We start from the raw sequence: 23877 nt of genomic DNA on the forward strand, positions 1-23877 counted from the left end.
CATCCCAGCTTCCTCCTTTCTCATCATTAGGTGTTACACATTTAAACTATGTTGGGAAAATAAGGACATAAATGAGGTTAGACTACTGTGTGTCCATCTATAGAATAATCATTAAAATCAAAGATTACCAACTGGTAACCAACTATTGTTCTTCGATGTTGCCACAACGTCGTCATGACAGACTGGCACCCTTCCAAAGTAACGAATACAGGAATTTCACTTTTCCTCTTTCTCAACAACAATACCAGCAGTGAGTGACAGACTCGTCAGCAAGATCTCGCATTCTTCGATTTCAAATTACCTACATCACTTAAAGCGTGACTGTGTCACTCAAGGTGAGTCAGAAGGCAAGTGGACTGGAACAATCTGATTGGCTGATGAATCTGACAATCTGACTTTAGATGCCTATTCACTGCAGTGTTGAGGGATTCTGTGGAATTCTGAAGGCCTAACGGGGTGGAGCTCAAACTCACGTGCTGCTTTGGGCATGCAATTTGTGAAACAGTTGTCACACTTTGCTTGTAAGCACTGTTGTGGAGTATTGGAGTCTCTTTCCCTCTTAGCAAGAAAACTCTCAAAGTCCCGGGGTTCCAGGTATCAAAGATTAGACTTTATTGAACAAAGCAACAAAGCCAAGATGCCAGTTGATCACCTAGCATCTGAAATTACACTTCAGAATCATGCATCCTTTATACAGCTTCTGTTCCACCCTCTCTCTAGTGATGGCCTCTTCATCCAATAAAATCATCTTATGCCCCCTAGTTTCGTCATCACCATCTCCCTTCCAGCTGGTCATCCCGACCCAACTTGCTGTTTCATCTCAGTGCCTTGGCGTTATCAGCACCAGCTCTGCTCATTAAATTTTCCTTTTAATTTACCCATGTGCACCTCCCTTTGGGTCATACAAAGTTTAATAGAAAACTCCCTACTCATTTGCTTGACACCTGCATCCCTTCACCTGTTTCCCAAGGTCTCTCACTGTCTGTATCACATCAACTAATTTTCCCTTGATCCAGAAAGGCCTTACACAGAAAGAGACTGCAAGCTAAGCTGTTTTCCATAGTTTCAAACTGCATTAGAGTAAATCAGAGTATTAAATCAATAAAATAATAATTAAATATGTAACATATTGAATAACATTGATAATACAGTTATTCATTGTACAATGATTACACATTGTCATTTTTAGATCACTGCAAATTGCATACATACTCATTCAATTATTAACTGAATGATTAACTAAGTACTTTTTCTTTGTTTGATATATAAAAATACACTAAAATTTATAAAAATGTACTATATATTCCCTCCTTTGAGACTTATTAAAAGTCTCACCTCTATCGCCCTTTCCCAGAGTGCAACCTCACAAGTCAGTCTCCTTCATTCCTATCAAGTGACTAATATAAGTCACTCATTCCTCTAACAATGACTGCTCTTATGGAACTGCACTCTGGAGTAGAAATAAAACCAAACATCTCCCTCCACATTTGACTAGAAGGAAGTAAAAGATCTCATCTCTCTAGCTCAGTTCTTTCTGGAAGGTAACAGCAATCAAATTCTTGTATAAAGCATGTGCATGCAAAGTTGGCCTTGCGTTATGTAGAATACACCAGTGATTAGACTTATTTCAGTAGGTTAACATACTACAGTGATTAGACAATATCAGTAGACTACTTCAGCATATGATATGTCCCATGGTGCCAGAGGAACTCACAGACATTTCTGGTAGCCTGGAGCGCTATCTGGTGGTGTTGGAGCAGACAGTGGGTTTTTAAACCTCCAGTAGAGTCTTGCTCTTGCTGCTAAGCACTGAGGTGCTCGTCGATCCTCTCTTTACGATGTTCAATTCTCTGGCCCTCCAGTGGCACTTCCAGTGTGTTTTCAGAGTTCATTAATGCATACTATTTTTCACTCTACAGTAATTTACTTGGTTAATAGTACCTTCAGAGATGATTCGAACAATAAATAATACTTTTAAAACATTTAAGAAGTTCATATATAATCAAAATAAACCCTCTTATCATTTCCTTTTAATTCTGGTTACATTACCTCGTAACATGGATAATGATCTGCTTCAGACCCTCATCATCCCCTTTCGTTCTCATGGCTTGATTAGACAACAAACATCATTTTAAAGAAAATAATCTCTTCAGGAAGGGGTATATGCCAAAATAATTAACATAACACCCTCTATCTTCCTGCCTACTCTATCCAATCTAAAGTACTACCTAATTTTGTTATAAAAGAAAATACAATGAGTATACTGACTCTCTTGCTATCCAAAAACAAGAGAAAATTGAAAATGTGTTAAAACAAAAAAAGGCTCCCCTTCCCTACCGTTCTTGTGTCATTTCAGGGTTTTTCTAGAATTCATCCAGCTCATTCAATCCAGGGCCTATTGTCAACTCAATATCAGTTCCAGATGGTTTTACAGATACATTGAGCATCTGTTTGGCTGCAGAACTGGCCATCACTGATCTGAGGAGAGGCACAACACAACAAAACATCAACACAAAAATAACAACAGCTATGGCTATTATTACTCCCAATTTAGTAAGCCATTCTTTCCAGGATCCAAATAGTTTGTCAAACTATTTGCCAATATGTTGATTTCTCCCAGCATAAGCTTTTCAATTTTCTCATGGCTATGGTAAAGGATCCATCAGGAGCTGTATCATTTTGGATATAATTACAACAGTCAGCTCCAAACATTACACAAACTCCGCCTTTTTCTGCCAGTAGCCAGTCTAGGGCCTGTCTATTTTGCCATGTCATTTTGCTGGTTGCAGCTAACTATTCACCTAAGGCCTTCAATGCTTCATCAGTGTAATTAACAAATCTCTGCTGATTATAATAAATGTAACTGATCCATTCTGCATTTTTATTGGGTGTTATCCATACAAATATAGACTCAAAGCCTGATTTTATTTCATCTCTGGCCTTAAATTCTTGTGGTATTTCTCTTGGTTGACCAACTGCATCTAAATAAACATTAAGGTCTGGTTTGTATGCTCTCTTTACTCTGCATTTGTTTGGGACAGTTTTTCTTGGTTCAGTCTGGGTTTCAGATTCTTGGGGGTCCCATGTTAACATGGTTATTTCTTGCACTAGTCTTACTCTAGTACATATTCCTTCCCAATTTTTAGGTAATATAGCTCTCAACCGGCTTCCTCCACAAATCCAAAAGTAATCTGCTGTGCCCGCTGTTTGTTCCTCATATATTTTTATTACAAGGGAGACATGGGTTTGGTTCTCACAGTTTATAAGGCAGTTTCCCGTGAGTTTGCCCATACACCTTGTAGCTTCTATTTGAGATGGTATGCCAAATCTTGGAATGACATCTCTTGTCAAAAATGTTATCACAGTTTGAGCTCCCTGGTCTGCAGATGGTACTGCCTCTACCCATCTGCTGAATCTGTCTATTATCACCAACATGTATCTTTTTCCTCTTATTGATTTTGCCATGTCCACATAGTCCATTACCAGATGTTTAAATGGTCCTTCTAGGACTGGTATGTGACCTATTGGTGCTGATGTACCCTTTCTGACATTGTTTTGGGCACAAATTTCACATTCAGCCAAAAATTCATCTACCATGGCCTGTAGATATGGGGACCAATATCCCTGTCTTTTTATTTTCCTAATTACCTCCCTCCTTGCGCAATGGTCAAAACCATGCGCATCTGAGATTAGAATAAGTAAGGAGCGCTGTTGGAGCAATCATAAGTCATCATGAGATTGCCATATACCATTTACATCTCTGCTCGCACCTCTTTGTTGCCATACTCTATGTTCATATGGGTCAGCTTGATGTTGCATACGTGCAATGTCATCTAATTGGGGTTGAGGCTGAAGCAGAACTGATACATTTGCCATTATTGCTACTTGGCATCCTGAGGCCTTTTTAGCATGTAAGTCTGCAGCATTATTATCTTGAATGACAAAGTCATTGCCTTTTTTGTGTGCTTGGCATTTGATGATAGCCAATTTCTTTGGATACCTCATGGCTGAGATAAGTTTAATTATTTGGTCACCATGCTGAATTGGTGTCCCTTCAGTCTTTTTGAACCCTCTTTGTTTCCAGACTCCTCCAAATAAATGGCATACTCCATGTGCATATGCGGAATCTGTATAAATATTAACAGTTTGATTTTTAGCCAACAAACAAGCCTCAGTTAGTGCTTTAAATTCAGCCAATTGTGCTGAGCATGGCTGCTCACAATGCTGCATCACAACTGGAACAACATTATTGTCATCTCTTTTGACCACAGCGTATCCAACATGATTTCCTAGATGGTCTCTGAAACATGACCCATCTAACAAATAATCTGCTTCTGCATCAATGATTGGTGTTGATTCTAGATCTGGTCTTAAATGAGTAAAAGCTTGAGAGTCTATTACGCATTCATGAGGTGTTCCCTCCCCTTCTAGAGGAATGAAATTGGCTGGATTTCTTGTTGTACATCATTTTATGGAAATATCTGGATAAGTTAACAGTGTTGAATGTGTCAAACACCTGGCTTGCGTTAAAACAAATCTACCTTGCTCTAATAACTCTGTTACTTTGTGATAATATAAAGTATCATTGGATAGCCATTGTCACAGTGGAAGCTTTATCATAAGCAAAATACACTGCTGCAAGTCCTTGATAGCATGGCGGGTAGCCTTGTACTACATTATCCAATTTGGTGCTATAATAAGCAATTAGTTGCTTCTTTCTTCCACTACAAGTCTCTTGCATTAAGACTGCTGATGCATATCCATCCCTTCTATTTGCTACATACAGATGAAATGGTTTAGTATAGTCCGGGGTTGCTAGAGCTGGAGCTGTCTGAAGCTCTTTTTTCAATTATTCAAATGCTACCAATGCATAAGTATCCCATGTCAGTCGAGCTTGGAGATTCTGATGCCCTGTCTGTTTCATCAGTGCTCTTAAGGGAGCTATTTTAATAGCATAATTTTTGATCCAATCAGCACTAAAACCTGTCATGCCCAAAAAGGTCATCATCTGTCCCACTGTTTGTGGTTGGGGTGCTTTACTTATGCCTTCCAATTGGCTTGGTGATATAGCTTTAGTGTTATGCGCAATGATTCGTCCTAAGTACTCTACCTGTGGTAAGCAGTACTGCAGTTTTTCTTTTGAGACTTTGTGGCCCCCTTCAGCTAATTTAGTGAGCACTTTGATAGAATCTTGGTGACATTGCTCTAATGTTGTTGAACAAATCAACAGATCATCTACATATTGTATCAACACCAGAATTGTTGTTTCAATCATTATACCAATTTTAGCCAACCATGCACCCTATTTCTTAAACAATTCCATTTAGATTGTTATAAACAAACAAGACAAGCAATCTTAATCTTTAGTCACCACCATGTTTTTTCCATTCTTCATTACTATTAAAATGTGCGTGAGTTCAATAAAAGCATAAGTAATAAATCATCTTCCAATCTAAATTAATTATCATACAAACATTCCCATGTTTGTTTCATACTTCTTTAATAAGTCAGGCGCTCCCTTGTCTGCAACGGCTCTCAAAACTTTACCCCCAAAACCAATCTATAAATAATCTTCTACACAGGGTATGATCCTCTGATGGCACAGTGACAGAATGCTTGGTATTTAACACTGTGATAAGTTGTTTTAGTAAAGCAGTTATTAAAATGCAGTCGGGCTGAGTGGAACTCACAATTTTCAGGCAGGTTTCTTCATGACCTCCCTTTTGATGCTTCTGACCTAAAAGCATCCATCCACTTTTCACCTGAGAACCGTCACAGCCAATGGAACAATCTACAACTGCTTAAATATGGAGACAATTCATAACATGGTTAAATATATATAAAAAAACATTATTCAAAATTCATGAATCTATTAAAATTGTCCAAATTAAAAGAATGCTAAAATTGAGCTCATCTACAGATCACTAATTTCCATATATTCCAATTCACAAAAGACTCTTGTCTTTAGTATTAACCCTTAACTTTAAATTGCCCTCTGAATATATAAAATCTTTAATCATGATGTGGAAAGCTGTTTGAACCTCTCCTTCATATCACTGTATCTAACATTTTTGTCAAATCACATCATTTTACATATAAAAATAAAATAAAATCGAAATAAATAAAATAAAACAACTAGAGATGTGCCTTCAAAATCTACTTGTGTTTCTATTTCAAGCACTTATCAAACTTAGACTGAGAGAGTGTTATAATGGGTGCCTGAGTCAGGGCTCAAACGCAGGTCTCTAGTGTAGAAGGATTACAGTCTTATCCCCTGAGCTGCTGGAAACACTTTTGTATTTGTACCCAAATGCAGACACAAGGCTGGAGACAGTGTGTAGTTCAAAGGCTGTCTTTACTGAACGCAAAAAGTAATCCAACAGGAGATACAAAGGCACAATTCAGTCTTAGGGGAATAGGCAATTCCAAAACTTCAACAAAGGTAAATACATTTTTATTTTAGTATCTCACAATAATATATTTAAGTTATTCTTCAACAGTGAAAATAGTAATACTAACACTCTTATATTTACTTTCTCCCTTTCCTTACTCTCTCAGGAGAAGGAACTTCCATTCTATCTAATAAAATAACATAAATCAAATTTTTAAACTAACAGAAAAGTAAGTAAAAATTTAAACAGGATGAAGTATTAAAGAGGCACAATGGAAATTCAAACAACTTTTTGAAATAATTGCTCATTACACTACGTCCTTTTAAATTCTCATGACTCTTACTTATATATATATATATATATATATATATATATATATATATATATATATATATATATATATATACACACACACACACACACAAATATTTCAGCATAATTTAACAATAAGATTTTTCAGTTATTATTCTCTTTTATCAGCATCTCTTAACAAATTATTCAGTTAAATAGCAGAACCTAATTTCACAGTGCAGAAACTGTATGCCTCTAAAATGATACTTTCATGGATTAACTATGGCAAATAAAAATAGTAGTAATAGAAAAAAACACTCAATCCTTCTTTGTAGCATCTACTAACCCTTTTTTGTAAGTGAGGGTACTCTCTGGAAAATTTGGGGGAGTAACCAATCCAATAGGTAACTCTAGTTTTGACATCAAGTTTGTAATATTTACTCTTCAAATCAATAAATCAGTGGTTAGATGCTGGATTTAAATTTAGACCATCAGAACAATTTAGACATGGGGTTTGAACCCATTGATGGCAATCTGGTTAGTCATATAAGACTGAAATCAACTTATCCAGAGAAATTTTAGTACATATTAGAAATAGCAAATCAGTAATGATTACCAGCAGTAACGAGAGCAGGAGGACCAATCAGATAATAGCCCACATCATTTTCAGTATTCTTTTTCTCCGGATTTTCACTTGCAGTATTAGTAACTTCAATAAATCATCTGGCCCAGCCAACTGCAATGGTGAGAAACTAGTTCCAGAATGAGTTAGTTAAACAAAATACACATAATAATGACAAAATAAGGGTAAAACATAGTTAATATTAAAGACACACATAGAAAAGACTCATGAATATGAAGTTATTAACATTCATGTTATGATGTTCAATTTAATCTTAATGTTTCTCCATGGGTTTCACCCGCCACCACCGACCAATTTTGCCCATAGCATTATCAATAATTTTTACAATCAAATACATCAAAGATATTTCTTAATTCTTAAAATCAGAACTTCTAGCACAAATAACATTTTCCATTATATGCACTTTCAAAAGAAGAAATCCTCTATTTTATTAGACATCAAAACATCTGAGCAAAACTGTTTACAATGTTTGTTTAGCTCTTCCTCCTTATTGGAGGTTGGAACTTTATTTTCCATTTTATCTGGCATGATTGGTCACAGATCAAACCCAAGGAAAAAGCATCACAATGTTGGCAAGACTGCCACACATAAAAATGTGAAAACCAGGTATTAAGAGCACAACTTCAGCAGATTGGAACTGCAGAGAACATTAAATGATCCAAATCATTCTTAAATTTATTTTCCTTTAATTTTAGTCCGAAAGACAGCTTCTCAGTGTACCCATGATCAACCAATGCCTACACTGTGCATATAAAACAAGAAAATAAAAGAAAAAATATCTAATCTTAACTATAAGAATCTGCTAACTTATCTTTTCTAAATTTGGGGCGCCCCTGTCCAAGTGGAGACATCAAGAGAGACGAGCTCTCCCATTCAGAGCAGCGTCTCACCCAATCTCCCCATCAAACAATCCCTAACAAAATAATAAACTCTACCTATCTTATTTTTTTTTTGGTTGATAAAGTTTACACCGATAAAGCTGCAACTCACATAAAAATTTGTTCTCCAGACATACTCAAACACATAGAAAATCAAAAACAAAACATATAATCATGGGTTCTTACATTTAAATATCAAGACTTTACAATGTTTATTTTAATATTGTTCAAAATTTTATTCTCTCATAAACTGGACCAGACAGAATGTAAAACAGACACATGAATGCAAAGTTTTCACATGTAAGGTTTGCTTCTCATACTCAAGTTACAAAGTAGAATTTGGTTTTGGAAAAATTTTCTTAGTCAGTTTCACCTTTTTTTTTCTTTCCTCTTTCCCATTTCTTTAAGATTTTATTAATCAATTTTTTACACAGTGGATTTCTAGATGTTGGTATTTCCACTGGAGTGTTTGCCATAATTATACCTTATTGTAATGTGACTACACTAACTTATCTTCAATACAACTTTTGTTTTAAAATCCAATTATTTAGTTGACTTTAGTTTAAAGTAATACACTGGACTCAAAACTTTATTGTTTGTCCAGATAATGTGATACAATCTTTAACTCTAAGCACAGATATATCACTTGCTCTTTCTCAGTTTAGTTAATCTTATATTACGCTTCCTTCATGGCATGAACAAGAACAGCCCAAGGCTGAATCTTATCCAGCCAGCTAAGAGTTAACTTTTTGCTTTCACTCACACTTTTACAAACAATTGCACTTCACAGTCACTTCACACACACTTTCAGACACAGATACAAACATTTTCACAAACACAGAAACTCACACTTTTTACAAACATAAGGCCTTTGTAAACACAGAGCTCTCAAAAATACAATAAAATCCTAAAACAAAACTATGACTTCAGCCCAAAAGAGATGACAAAAATGTTGTTCCAATTCGCTCTCCTTCTCTCAGTCACACACTCTCAATCCTGTACTCATTTACTCCCACTGTGGAAAAGAGAAACAGGTGCTCTTCTTATTTTTTTATTTTGTTTCTTTATTAATGATTCTCTCCAAAAATTATTACTAATTCCCCTTGTTTCTATTAATAATCTTACTAATTCTATTTCTTTTCTTTTTTCGATTAGTCTCCTTTCAAATTTGGTAACGGCCTGTCTCCACATTAGGATTTCTGTTTGAGGAGGAAAACAGAGATGAGAAAGAAAAGGCTTCTCTTTTTTCTCTGCCTGCTCACTTAGCCCTCCCTTTCTTGCTCCTTCTGCCTTCAGTCACCAGCCATCCCTCTCTCACTCCCTCTGTCTGTTCTGTCACAGTTCCTCGCACTCACACAATCAGCCTTGCAGTCTTCACTTTCGCTGCATGAGAGAGAGAGAGAGAGAGAGAGAGAGAGAGAGAGAGAGAGAAACAGGTGCTCTGTCTTACTTTTAATTTTGTTTCCTTATTAACAATTGTGTTTCTTTATCTGGATCACACCGACTACAATTTGGATGATGTCCAAATAATCGACAAAGCCAATATCTGGGAATGCTTTTAGTTCTTAAAATTATTTTTCTAACTTCTTTCACACTTTTTTCATTACTCATTTTATAAAAAATACTAAACCTAATATTTCTATTTCATTACAACACAATTCTCATGTGAAAAACAATTACATGGACATATACCAGCACACTCAACCACACATTTACAATCTTATTTCACATCGACACACACCCACACACATACAGCATAGCACATTGCAGCCAGCATAAGCACAATGCACATCACATCAACCAACGCAGCCAACATACAACAGCAATGCAATTACTTTTGTACACAACACAACCAAAATGCTTATTTACATCAACTTATTCAACATTTACCATATTTACACTATTCAGCACGTAATTTAAAATATCAAAACATTTTAACTATCACTATGCCCCTCTTGGGCGACCACACCTTTTGAGCGCCTGCCAATTTCCCTAAATGCAGTGCTATTTTGAGAACAAGGCAAACCATCCATGTGGGCTCCCTGTTTCTCAGCCAGGTCAAAGGCCAACCATCCATGTGGGCTCCTTATCATTTACTGGTGTCACTGCATTCAGCGTTATTCACAGAATTCAAAACACCCCTCTTCTGGGTGACCTACCAGTGCTGCTCACTTCCGTGCTGCCTAGAAGTGAAGTATCCGTAGGATTTGCATGCCTCTTGTGTGACCTACCAGAGCTGCTTACCCCTACACTTGCCTAGAGGTACAGTATCCGTAGGATTTGCGCACTTCAACTTATTTACAAGACATATTTACATTTGCATGTACAGTTTTTGAAACCTGGAATGCAGTTCTCTATTTTATCCAATTAATAATTTAATTAAGTTTGAGACTGGAGAGGTTCATTGATTTATCACTGCCCAGGTCAAACTTACAACAGACTACACAAAACACCTTTTAAGCAAAATCGCTTACCTACATTTTTTTGGCGCCAGTGATTTTGTGTAGTCCGTGTCAGCAAACCCACAGCAGTGCTCTCTTGGCCCCTTTCCCAGCCCCATGTTGGGTGGCAAATTATGTTTTGGAGTATTGGAGTCTCTTTCCCTCTTAGCAAGAAAACTCTCAAAATCCAGGGGTTCCAGGTATCAAAGATTAGACTTTATTGAACAAAGCAACAAAGACGAGATGTCAGTTGATCACCTAGCATCTGAAATTACACTTCAGAATCATGCATCCTTTATACAGTTTCTGTCCCACCCTCTCTCGAGTGATGGCCTCTTCATCCAATAAAATCATCTTATGCCCCCTAGTTTCGTCATCACCATCTCCCTTCCAGCTGGTCATCCCAACCCAACTTGCTGTTTCATCTCAGTGCCTTGGCGTTATCAGCACCAGATCTGCTTATAAAATTTTCCTTTTAATTTACCCATGTGCACCTCCTTTTGGGTCATACAAAGTTTAATAGAAAACTCCCTACTCATTTGCTTGACACCTGGAAAAGAGCGTGAGCTGCAAAAAAAAAAAACTGCTGACATTAAACGACTCTGATAACAGCCAGAACAAACATTTATCATAAATTCAAAATAACACATTCCAGCACCGGATCGGCAATCAAAACATACACAGATCAGATGAAACAGAAACTCAACTCAAGAACTGGAGATGTTTAACACATGAAATGAGAAATATACTGTAATTAACTGAAGAACGTAGTTGCACATACTTCATATTCATAATGTACGAAAGAGGGTTCCCTTCTAGAGACAACACGAAAAATCTTCTCAGTGTTAGTTTGGGAATCATTCATCAATGGAGCTTGGATGCCCTCTATTGGACATTTCTGGCAACACACTGGTTTAGACATAGCTTGGGTTTCAGTTGATATTTTTATTATATTTTATTTATAAAAAATAAGAAATATGTTTATAAACAATAAACTTTAAAATTCAATTATGCCAAATACCTCAAAACATGTGAATATTCACAAAAAGGAATGATGACAGCTAATGCGTTGCCAAGGCAACAGTATTTAAGGTATCAAGAATCCCTTTTTAAATCTGCACTGTCTTGACATTATTCTAAAACTTTTTGAAGCAATTCAGGTAAAAACAGAGATATTTCAAAGTCTGTTAAAAGTGACACACTTCCTTCTGCCAGTTGGTGGCGCTATAGCTGTGATCCACAATAGCCACATCAATGTGATCAGCCTGCAAGGACAAACATTTGGCTCAATTTTCATGTAAATCTCTCCATGCATGCAGAAGATATGAGACATTTCCTTATTCCAATTTTTTGACATTAATTTATTGCTTCGCCATGGCTACACCATTCGATATATCAAAAATCCTTTCGCAATTTAGCATCATCAGTGTCTTGGCATGATGTCGTCCACATTTGGTACCTATAACATGAAATCCCTCTGAGGAGTATATAAAATTCCAGAGCATGCATTTTTCAAACAATCCAAAATGGCCAACTTCCTTTTGGGCAGAGCTTATGACTGTCAGCATGAAGTTGCCTGGCTTTGTTGGGCCTCATGTATTCAGATAGAAGACAAAGGCAGGCCTAACACAATCGTAAAAACCTAACTCAAGCCCCCACATTCCAAGTCGTAAATCTTACTGATAAAAATTGCGCCAAAATCAAACAAAGGGAGTCCAAAACAGACTACAAATCCCATGAAGCCTTGCTCACTAAAGGATCGAACTCTCAACTCCTATTGGATGAGGCACACAACAGAACGCACCTCAAACCATGACATCATCAGGAGTTGAAATACCTCTGAAATGCTTCCGGGATTTGCTTCCAGCAACTTTGTTCACCGAGTATAGACATAGATTATTGCTGCTCTCAGGTGCAACCTCGTGGCACAAGGAAGTAGTGTCCGACTTGAAACTGTGGCCATACAATCTCCATCTCGCTGGACGAGTTGAGATTACTCTGTGTTCAACCGAACACTCTAATGGATCCAAAGAAGACCGCCGAGCAATTCGCATCTTCATCCGTTTGCCTACAGAAGTGAAGAGATTAAAGATTTCTCTTCCATCTTCAATCAAGTTGACATTTCTGAGTTCTCCGCCAGCCCGCCAAGAATCAACAGCTGTACCGCCCGCCGACAGAGCGAGGAAACGGCTTCCCGTCATCACCCGAGCCTCAAGGAACCGGGTCAGAGTTAAAGGACGGAGGAAAACACATTCTACCTGTGTCCTCATGCGATTCAAGTAAGAGGTTTACGTCTGGGCAGAAATAGAATATTATAGTGTGTTATTCTTGTGTTTCAAGGTTTTTGCTTGTACAGTTTACGGACCACCATGTCCGCTCATTATTAATACTCAGGGTATTAATTATCACGATTTTGTTTTGCTGTATTGTGGTCCAACCAAATTGGACTGTTGTGCAATTTCGCCACAGGTAAACTGAGTTCATCCATTAAATAGTCAAAGTATGCGGGACTGTTTACGAGCCATCCACCACGTCTCTGAGCGATGAACCAACAGCTGCTTTCTCTCCCACGATCGCGAAATCGGCTTTAGGACTGTCACTTCTCTCTCTCTCTCGTACAAACCACACATACACACACACGCAGGCATGCGACCCCTCACAAACATTGTGGCACACATTTAGGCTTGTAGATAGCTTAAATGCTAAAGCCCAGCTTTGTCCCTAAGCTATCGTACAAGCGAATACACGCGGTAACTGGTAGACGCCATTGACTGGTTTCTCTCCACCCACATTCGCGGCCATATTCCCTGGCCGGAAGTCTCGCGTGACATACTCTCCACGAGAGTCACGTCCGCCATTTTGTGCGCGTCTCTCCTTACACACACACACACACACACACACACTCACTCTCACACACACACCCTCATGTGTTATAGGATTATTTTGATTTCCATATCTAATCATATCACTGTTTATTTTGTAGTTGTAAGTCGGAAGTTTATTGACTGCATTGTATTAATTATTAATTGATATTACTGCATAAATAAACTTTGTTTATATTACAAAGAGAAGTGTTTTGGTTTGTTTTGCATATGCCTGTGTCATGCTGACGGGATGTCAGTGCTCGGATTCAAACCTTCATTCATTGTTTTTTTTCCCGAAAATCGATATTCTTCGGATGTCAATTTTCCTAAGAAAACAATCTAATATTGAGACTGTTGGGTGGTGCTCCGTCAATGTTAATCCTTATTAATATTCTATTGATTTTTTATAATTGATAATTATCTCTGATGATTGTTGAATTTGAATGATCAATAAACTAGTGTTTTAATTAACGTTTCATTGATGTTAACAATTAACGATTATCTTTGATAATTGTTGATTTAAAGGATTAAAAAAGCTAACATTGATTCTCATCAATGTTCTATTGATTTTAACAATTAATAATTATCCATTATAATTATTCATTATTGCTAATAACCAAACTTTCTCCTAAACGTAGCACACTACATTTACTGGAGCCCCATATGAGGTTTTAATGAGTTAGATTCAATTAATTAGCCTGAGTGATCGTGTCAACCACTGCAGGTGGTAGAACGCTTAGGTCTTCTGCGTCCCATCCAGGGGCCAGACATGGAGATTCCAGAGGTCTGGGCGTGGGTGCCAGAGGGTGCTCCGTCCCTGAGCAAGAAGGTCCTTCCTTCTTCGCCAGGGGGGAGCTGTCGCGAGGAGCGTGAGGTCCGAGAACCATGACTGGGTGGGCCAGTAGGGTGCTACCAGGACGACCTGCTCCTCGTCCTCCCTGACCTTGCACAGGGTCTGTGCAAGCAGGCTCACTGGGGGAAAGGCATATTTGCGTAGGCCAGGGGGCCAGCTGTGTGCCAGCACGTCTATGCCGAGGGGAGCCTTGGTGAGGGCGTACCAGAGTGGGCAGTGGGAGGATTCTTGGGAGGCGAATAGGTCCACCTGTGCCCGTCCGAATCGACTCCAAATCAGCTGGACCACCTGAGGGTGGAGTCTCCACTCTCCCCTGAGGGTAACCTGCTGTGACAGCGCGTCCGCTGTAGTGTTGAGGTTGCCCAGGATGTGAGTGGCTCACAGCGACTTGAAGTGCTGCTGACTCCAGAGGAGGAGACGGCGGGCGAGTTGTGACATACAACGTGAGCGCAGACCACCCTGGCGGTCGACATATGCTATCATTGCCATGTTGTCTGTCTGAACTAACACTTGCTAGCCCTGGATCAATGGCCAGAACCTCCGCAGGGCGAGCAGAATTGCCAACAACTCGAGGCAGTTGATGTGCCAATGCAGTCACGGACCCGTCCAGAGGCCGGTGGCTGCGTGCCCGTTGCAAACAGCACCCCAGCCCATTTTGGAGGCATCTGTCATGACCACGACGCGCCTGGAGACCAGTTCTAAAGGAACACCTGCCCTTAGAAACGAGAGGTTGGTCCAAGGGCTGAAAAGACGGTGACAGACCGGCGTGATGGCCACGCGATGTGTCCTGTGGCGCCATGCCCATCTCGGGACTCTGTACACGACCAAGGAGGTCGTTTCCAAGTCTCTGTCCATGCCCACGACTACGGAGGTCATTCCCGAGTCTCATCCCATGTTCACGACCATGGAGGTCGTTTCCGAGTCTCATCCCATGTTCGCAACCATGGAGGTAATTTCCCATTCATCCAGGACTCTTTGTCTCGAGCCTCCCATGGCTCCGCCTTCCATGGCTTGGCCCCTCAAGCCTCCCATGGCTTCATCTTCCATGGCTCCGCCCGCTCTCCCAGAGACTATTTCCCCTGTGGCTTTGCCCGCTCCCCCAGAGACTATTCCACCTGCGGCTCCGCCAGCTCCCTCAGAGACTATTCCCTCTGCTCTCCGCCCGCTCCCCCAGAGACTCCTCCTACAGCGGCTCCACCATCTGACCCTGTCTCGGCCCTGCGGCCGCCTCCCAGGCCTCCTGACCCTGTCTCGGCCCTGCGGCCACCTCCCAGAATTCCTGACCCAGTCCCCACCTCGAGGTCATCTCCTTTGTCTCCTGGCCATCCGCCTGATCTGCTCTGCCCCTTGAACTACCTGTTTTCCCCCACACCCCATGGACAATTTGTTTTTGTTTTGTTTTTTGGAGCGTCTGGAATCCGCTCCTTAAAAGGGAGGTTCTGTCACATATTCCCTGTTTTTTGTCTTTACTTTTATGTTGAAATTCTGGTTTAGTTCCCTGTTCCTGTTTCCTGTTAGTTTTGTAGTCCTTTGTAGTTTCTTTTCATGATTGGTTTTCCCCTGATTGTTTCCCCAGGTGTTCCTCATTTCTTTGTTTTCCCTTGTGTATTTAAGCCCTTGTTTACCCTGGTTTCTTTGTCAGTCTTCATCTGTGTTATGCTGTGCTTTATTCCCTGTGTTTTGTTTCATTATGTTCTGAGTTACCTGGTTTACTTTTGTTTTATTAAAAAAGGCTGCATTTAGATCCTCATTCCTCTCCTGTCTCATCACAATACCACTAGAAAGCGTACACCACCACCTAGAAACCTCATGAATTCCATTCCAATTAATTTAGAGGAAGAGCGAGTTAACAGCAAGGGTGGGTTGCGTAAGCAGTTCCCATTAAAGTTGGCATGTGCTTGCACTGTACACAAAGTACAAGGATTAACTGTCAATGAAGCAGTCATATCACTAAAAAAGATTTTTGCAGCTGGACAGGCATATGTTGCTTTAAGACGAGTCAAGACCTTAAGTGGGTTGATCATTCAAAATTTAGCTGATAAAGCAATTTATTGCAAAAGAAACATCCAAGAATGTATCAACACAATATGCTAATATTTCACCACATAACACCGACAAATCTTTTTCAAATTTCCTAATGAATGTTCAGGGTTTACACTGCCATTTGCTAGATTTAACGGCTTCAATCCAATCCTATAATTATAGCTGTAACAGAGACATGGCTGCCTGCAAACATATCAAGTGAATCCACTTGCACTGAAGGCTACCACTTTCACAGTGCTCCATGTTGTTTTGCTTACAGTACAGACAACCCTCTATTAAACTCAATTCGACACCAAAAACATGCTGGTGTTGGCATATGCTATAGAACTAATAATGATTACAATATTTTGGACATTCCCAATGTTAACATAGAGTGCATAATATGTCAATCAACAAACTTGATATAATCATAGTTGTTATTTACAGGCCACCACAATATCGCTTTTTTTCAAAAATATATTACCAAACTCTGCAATACATTAAACAATATGTCAGATAATATCTTTTTAATTGGTGACTGGAACCATGATGAAATGAAATTCCACTGATGGCAAACCTAGGCTATGTTCAGTGTGTCAAAGAACCTACCACTGAAAATGGAACATTGATTGATCATGTGTACAAGAAAATGTCATCTAAATATACTACTATTGCACAAGTTATAAATGATTTCAATGTAAACGTGTGCTAGATAGACGTCTTTGATGGCCTGTTCGTGTTTTTAGATGCCATGTCAAGTTAAAAAGAATCTAAACTGTTAATCGTCTCGAGTCGAGACACATACGTTTTGCTCTTTTGTGGCGCTGCGTGTAATTTTAGTGCAACAACAAACACATTCAAGCATGTATGAATGGCACGTAACATGATTTCAAACATTGCGCTGAAATTTCAAACAAATATTTTGAATATTAGCTAATATATAGGTCTATGCAATTACACAAACACCGTCAACACAAGTCGCACCAGCTTCTAGCAGAATTAAAACTAATAAACGTATTCAGAGCTGAATACTCTATTTGTTCTCTTGCAAAAAACTTGGAACAATTTCACGGCTCCCAAAAGGTCTGTGTACTTTTGCGTCCATTCTTTTTTACTTTTTAAACCCAAAAATGAAAAATGCGGTTTCTTCTTTATTGATTTTAACACTGATGAATAGAATAAGCAGATACAAACTCATTTTCTGTTGATTATTTCATTTTCTATTTAAAATGGTATCAAGAGAAAGGGGGAAATGGCTCAATTTTAAATTTCTTTCACTGTTTACATTTTTTTATTTATGGCTTGAATATTTGATATGCACGTGAGCAACACTGAAATGTGCCTTTCATCTGATTGGTCAACTTGCCCTGTCATCTGTAACCTACTGCCTTAATCACATAAACTAGAATTAGAGTTTTGCACAGACCTCTTGGCCCAAGAGACAAATGGGCATACCAAGTTTAGTTCCGATCGGCCTTATTTAACCCTATATAAAAGCTGCTGAAAGCTGATTGGTCGATGATTTTATAGATATGCGACTGTGCTCATAAACTATTTTTCCACGGCCCCTGTCTTGGTTTGGTTCCGATCAGGCAAATGGCTTATGACAAGTTCGTTTTGAATTTTTTTCAAAAAATAAAACACTTCGGCATGACGCAAGGAATCAGAGGAAAAAAAGAATTTTGCTTCTAGCCCTCAAGGCCCAAGATTTATGGCCCAAAATGTGATTTTTGTTTGTTTTGTTCACAACAGTGGCACCTAGTGTCTGACGGATGTATGCCTGAGTAGTGGGGGGATTTGGAACCATCCTGCCAAGTTTGGCTTCTCTACAACTTATGGTCTCTGACGCCCAAACACTTTTAGGGCAGAATTTTTTTTTAATTAATATTAATAAGAAGAAATATAGCTGTGAGCAGCAATTAACGGGGTTCAAGCGGTTTAAGGCCTTTAAGCACATGTGTAAAAATGTATTATGTTTTATTTAGCAAGCATGTAACCACCTAGATCATAGATGGAATAGACCATTTACAGCCAATACAGGCAATTTACTAAGGAAATACATAGTTTTTAAAGCCTTTTAAAGCTCATAGTGCCACCTATGGTCCGATCTCTATAAAAGTCTGCATGCTTGTTTAGAATCATATGTCACATGTGAAGTTCTGAGTTTTTGTTTAGGAATTATGGGCTTATTTGTACACTTGACCACGGCCATTTTCTAAATGACACTGTTATAGCTACCCAAAGGGTAAAGTTAAAAAATAATAAATTGATAATTATTGACCTAGAGAGTCCAGAGAATTGTATTGCATTGGTTTTATTGAGGTTGAGCGAAAAACCTAGGACTAGTTCACAAAAGTAGGTTTTTTACATAATCGTGAATATTTAATGAACGATTTGATTGACAGCAGTGGTTCTTGAGGCAAAGTTGTTCAGTATGAGGAGATCTAACAAATGATATGAATTTATAGCTGTGTCCCAATTCAGAGGCTGCATCCTTCAAAGGTCACATTCGAAGGCCGATTGCGTCACTGCTGCACAATAAAGGCTGTCCCAATTCGAAGGCTCCTTCAAATGCAGCCTCCAAATGCGTCCTTCGTTTCCCGTGAAATGAAGGATACAACAAATCGATCCTTCGTGGCCTTGCCTACCCCAGAATTCATTGCGCGCCAGTGATGACAGGATTTTTATTAGAGAAATTGCCGAATTACCCTTTTAAACATAAGTATTGGGTTTCAACTTACTCAAATATCTAATGATACAAATGTAAAAAAAAAAAAAACCTTTAAAGTGGTTCAAATGTTGACATATCTTACTAAGATGCGATTATATATGTGGTTTATACTCTTTATTATATACAGAAATGGACCATGGTGAAAATATTTAATTGTATATTTATAATTGTAATATTTAATCACTGATTTGGTTCCGATCGGGCGAAAAACCTAGGACTAGTTCACAAAAGTAGGTTTTTTACATTATCTGAAATATTTACCAAACGGTTTGACAGACACCAATGCTTCTTGAGGCAAAGTTGTTTAGAATAAGAAGAGCTATCAGGTGATATATATTACTTGTGTTTTTTCACAACACTGCATTATATACAACCATTAACACCCACAAAAATCGTGATAGCACCACCTAGTGGCTGATTTTTTTTTTTTTAATTTAAAAACTTTGCACAACCCTCTCAGACCAAGAGTCAAACAGGTCCACCAAGTTTCGTTCCAATCGGTCATTGTTAACCTTGTGTAATAGCTGCTGAAATTTGATTGGCCGATGGCGGCCATATTTTTCAACATACGTGAATGTCCATATAGACAATGATGGCAGCTGAGACAAAGATAATGTATGCAAATGTTGAAGTCAATAGGATTAATGGTTTCATAATTACAGCCAATTTCATGTTTTTTGGTTTTATAGTGCCACCATGTGGCAAAACCATGCCAACTTTTCTGGGCTACCAAAGATTGACCTCTTACATAAGCATGCCAAGTTTGGTGAAGATATCTTATTTCCTTCAAGAGTTATAGCCATTTACATAAAATTGGCCACTCCTACTTCTGATGTTTTTGCATACCGTAGCTAGCTCGAGTCGAAGGTTAAAAAAAAACCTAGGATTAGTTCGCAAAAGTAGGTTTTATGAAAAATCCAAGGACCACAAGGTGGCGAGTCCCTTTAGAGCATGGTGCCAAAGACACATACTGAGTTTCGTAATGATACGGCAAGTCGTTCATAAAATACAGCATTTTTTTACTACATTCAAAATGGCCGACATCCAAAATGGCCGACATAGGAATTTTTCATATCGTTTCACTCGCTATACCCCACTGAATCTAATGAGACCAATTTGATGATTTTATGACAAACTGTTCAGAAGTTATAAGCAAAATTTGCTTTTTTCATATCCCGTGACCACTAGGTGGAACTGTTCCGAAACTGAGCAGGCACCCTCGAGTCATGGTGCCTATGACAAATAATAAGTTTGGTATGAATACGCTAAAGCGTTACGGAAATATACCTTCATGTCCATTTTGGTGTGCTCTTCATCCAATTTAATTGAATTTTAATTTTATTTATCACACATTTGCACATATACAGTGAAATTCTTTTTTTCACATATCCCAGCTAGGCTGGGGTCAGAGTGCAGGGTCAGCCATGATACGGCACCCCTGGAGCAGATAGGGTCAAGGGCCTTGCTCAAGGGCCCAACAGTGGCATCTTGGCGGTGCTGGTGCTTCAACCCCCGACCTTCTGATCAGTAACCCAGAGCCTTAACCGCTGAGCTACCACTGCCCCTATTCATTGAAGCGGCATTCGAAAACGGTATGGTTTATCAAAATTCTGTGAAATACTTTTTGTCATGAGTGCCTCTAAATCGGACAAATGGCCTAGGACGAGATTGAAAAAGTAGGTTTTTCAGAACATTTAAAATGAATCATCTTGTGCTAAGGAATCAGAGGAAAAAATGTCATTTCTAGGACTCACTGTTCAAAAGTTATTAACATAAACGTGAGTGCAAATTTGGGCAGTTGGTGGCGCTAGAGGGTTTGAGGTAGAGACGCCAAATCTGCTGTGATTACAGTTCAGTTACTGTCTTCTATCTGTGTACCAAATTTCATAACTTTCCCATAAGCGGTTCTATGGGTTGCCATAGAGTCGAGCGGAAGACGAAGAAGAAAAAGAAGAAGAAGAAGAAGAAGAAGTGGAAGAATAATAATAATAAGAAGAAAACTAACAAAAACAATAGGGGTCTTTCACTCCTTCGGGGCTTGAACCCTAATAATAATAATAATAAGAAAACTAACGAAAACAATAGGGGTCTTTCGCCACTTCGGGGCTTGACCCCTAATAAGAAAAATAATAAGAAAATCAGAACAAATACAGTAGGGTTCCTGCACCTTCGGTGCTTGGACCCCTAATTAATGTTTAGGCATCATGAACATGGATTGGAGTGGACATAAAATTCGAATAGCTAAGATTCGGACACAAGGCGTCCCGACTGTAAGTCCATTGGAACGTGGGACACGGCGTGTAAAATCAGGACTGTCCCTGTTATTGGGACATCTAGTCACCCTATCTCCATAAGTGCAATGTTAATTTCTGAAAGCCATAGATTGCTGATAGAGTGTGATGCCGATGTAATTGCCTCAGCCTGGATGAACATTTAGTAAATATATTATTAAATGTCAAATATAAACTTGTGTTAACTCATATTAACTTGTGGGGCTTTTATACAAACTTTTTTAATTATATTTATCAATGGGACGTGGCACTACATTCACTACAAAATCATACAATGTTATTAAAAATAAAAGTAATATATAATAGACCAACTCCCAGTCAGCATGCCAAGTGATGTGGCTTGCGATCTCTCATGCGTCGTCCATTAGAGGCAATACCTCGCAACAACACCATGATGTGCCAAGCAGCAATATTCTAATACATATGGCATGCATAGTTTACTGTTTAGTGGTGGTTCGGGACAATATTTTATGAAAATTGAGACAAATTTGCAGAGCGTTCCCAAATCTAATTCTAGCTGATAGGATTACGGCAGTAGGTTACAGATGACGGGGCAAGTTGACCAATCAGATGAAAGGCGTGTTTCAGTGTCTCTCACATATGCATATCAAATATTCAAGGCGTAAACTAATTTTTAAACACTGAAGGAATTTTTTTAAGCCTTTTCCCCCAATCTCTTTATTCCTTTTTAAATTGAAAATTAAATGGTCAACAGGAAATTAGTTTGTATCTGCTTATTTTAATAATCAGTGTTAAAACCAATAAAGAAAAACACAAATTTTTTGTTTTTCATTTTTGGGTTAAAAAAAGAAAAAGGAATGGACGCAAAAGTACATGGACCCCAAAAGCTATCTTGTTAAATACAAAGAAATGAATGTGTTATGATGTTTCATTTAACAGCACAAATCACAAATGAATTTATTAGGCATGTTACGCCAGCAGAGAAGGCTTTGCTGGCCCTGAGGAATCGCCACTGGCCATATACGAACAAATACAATTAGAGTTCATATATTTGAGCATTTATGTACACATTTAAATTCCACAAGTGTTTAAAAAACATGCTACATACAGTTTGATGCTGCACGCCCAGACCGACTGACAGCGTGAGACAGACTACGGCGAGGAGCAGCGGAAGGTGGTTGGTTGGCAGCACTGGACTGTGACTGGAGCACCGATGGCAGGAAATGAAGGTAGCTCTGGCAGCGATCCAGAAATGGAGGATGAATCGTGTAGCGGGAGTGCTGGAGGGAATGAATGGTGGAAAATAGTTAATCGGAAAAGAAAGAAAACTAGTATTCAAGGATCATATATGGATAGTGGAAAGGAGGATCATGTGAGTAGGAAAAATACAGAAGAATTTAAAGTAATGTTGAAATTCGCAGAACCGGGCATGATGATTAACCCAATTAAACTGGCCAAAGCTCTGAAAAAAGCATAAGGAGAAATAAATAGTGCTAAGACTCTGAGAGATGGAAATTTGATCATCATGTGTAAAGACGAAAAACAACAAAAGAAGGCACTGAGTATAAATTCGATGCTTGGATTCTTGGTATCATGCACATTGATGAATAGGAAGCCTTGGGTAAGAGGTGTAATAACTGGAATTCCTACAGATGTACCTGCTGACAAAATTAAAAGCTGCACTGAAGGGGGGAAGATAATTGGAGCAAAACGGCTTCAATATGTTAAAAATAAAGAAAGGATGGATAGTCTATCAGTTATGCTTCAGTTTGATGAAGAATGAATGCCAGAGAGAGTAAGAATTGGCTATGTAAGTTACCCAGTAAGACCATACGTACTTCCTGAACCACAGACAACATCAGAGGCGTCTTACCTGGGCTAAGGAGAAGAAGAACCGGACTGTTGCCCAGTGGTCCAAAGTCCTCTTTTCAGATGAGAGCAAGTTTTGTATTTCATTTGGAAACCAAGGTCCTAGAGTCTGGAGGAAGGGTGGAGAAGCTCATAGCCCAAGTTGCTTGAAGTCCAGTGTTAAGTTTCCACAGTCTGTGATGATTTGGGGTGCAATGTCATCTGCTGGTGTTGGTCCATTGTGTTTTTTGAAAACCAAAGTCACTGCACCCGTTTACCAAGAAATTTTGGAGCACTTCATGCCTCTTTCTGCTGACCAGCTTTTTAAAGATGCTGATTTCATTTTCCAGCAGGATTTGGCACCTGCCCACACTGCCAAAAGCACCAAAAGTTGGTTAAATGACCTTGGTGTTGGTGTGCTTGACTGGCCAGCAAACGCATCAGACCTGAACCCCATAGAGAATCTATGGGGTATTGTCAAGAGGAAAATGAGAAACAAGAGACCAAAAAATGCAGATGAGCTGAAGGCCACTTTCAAAGAAACCTGGGCTTCCATACCACCTCAGCAGTGCCACAAACTGATCACCTCCATGCCACGCCGAATTGAGGCAGTAATTAAAGCAAAAGGAGCCCCTACCAAGTGTTGAGTACATATACAGTAA

General features: G+C 38.9%; 1 long non-coding RNA gene across 2 annotated transcripts; it reads right to left on the reverse strand.

Moving 5' to 3' along the window:
- Window positions 1-595: 595 nt before the first annotated feature.
- On the reverse strand, window positions 596-23877 carry LOC127428357 (uncharacterized). 2 transcript variants are annotated; one of them, XR_007895095.1, is made up of 4 exons: window positions 22476-23877; window positions 7300-7419; window positions 5691-5797; window positions 596-2478 (listed from the first exon to the last, which is right to left on the reverse strand). It is a non-coding gene; the product is annotated as an uncharacterized LOC127428357 (long non-coding RNA). The 2 variants fall into 2 exon arrangements; XR_007895094.1 differs by having other exon boundaries at window positions 5691-5800.

Source organism: Myxocyprinus asiaticus, chromosome 37 (genome assembly GCF_019703515.2).
Source record: "Myxocyprinus asiaticus isolate MX2 ecotype Aquarium Trade chromosome 37, UBuf_Myxa_2, whole genome shotgun sequence".
Classification (NCBI taxonomy): Eukaryota; Metazoa; Chordata; class Actinopteri; order Cypriniformes; family Catostomidae; genus Myxocyprinus; species Myxocyprinus asiaticus.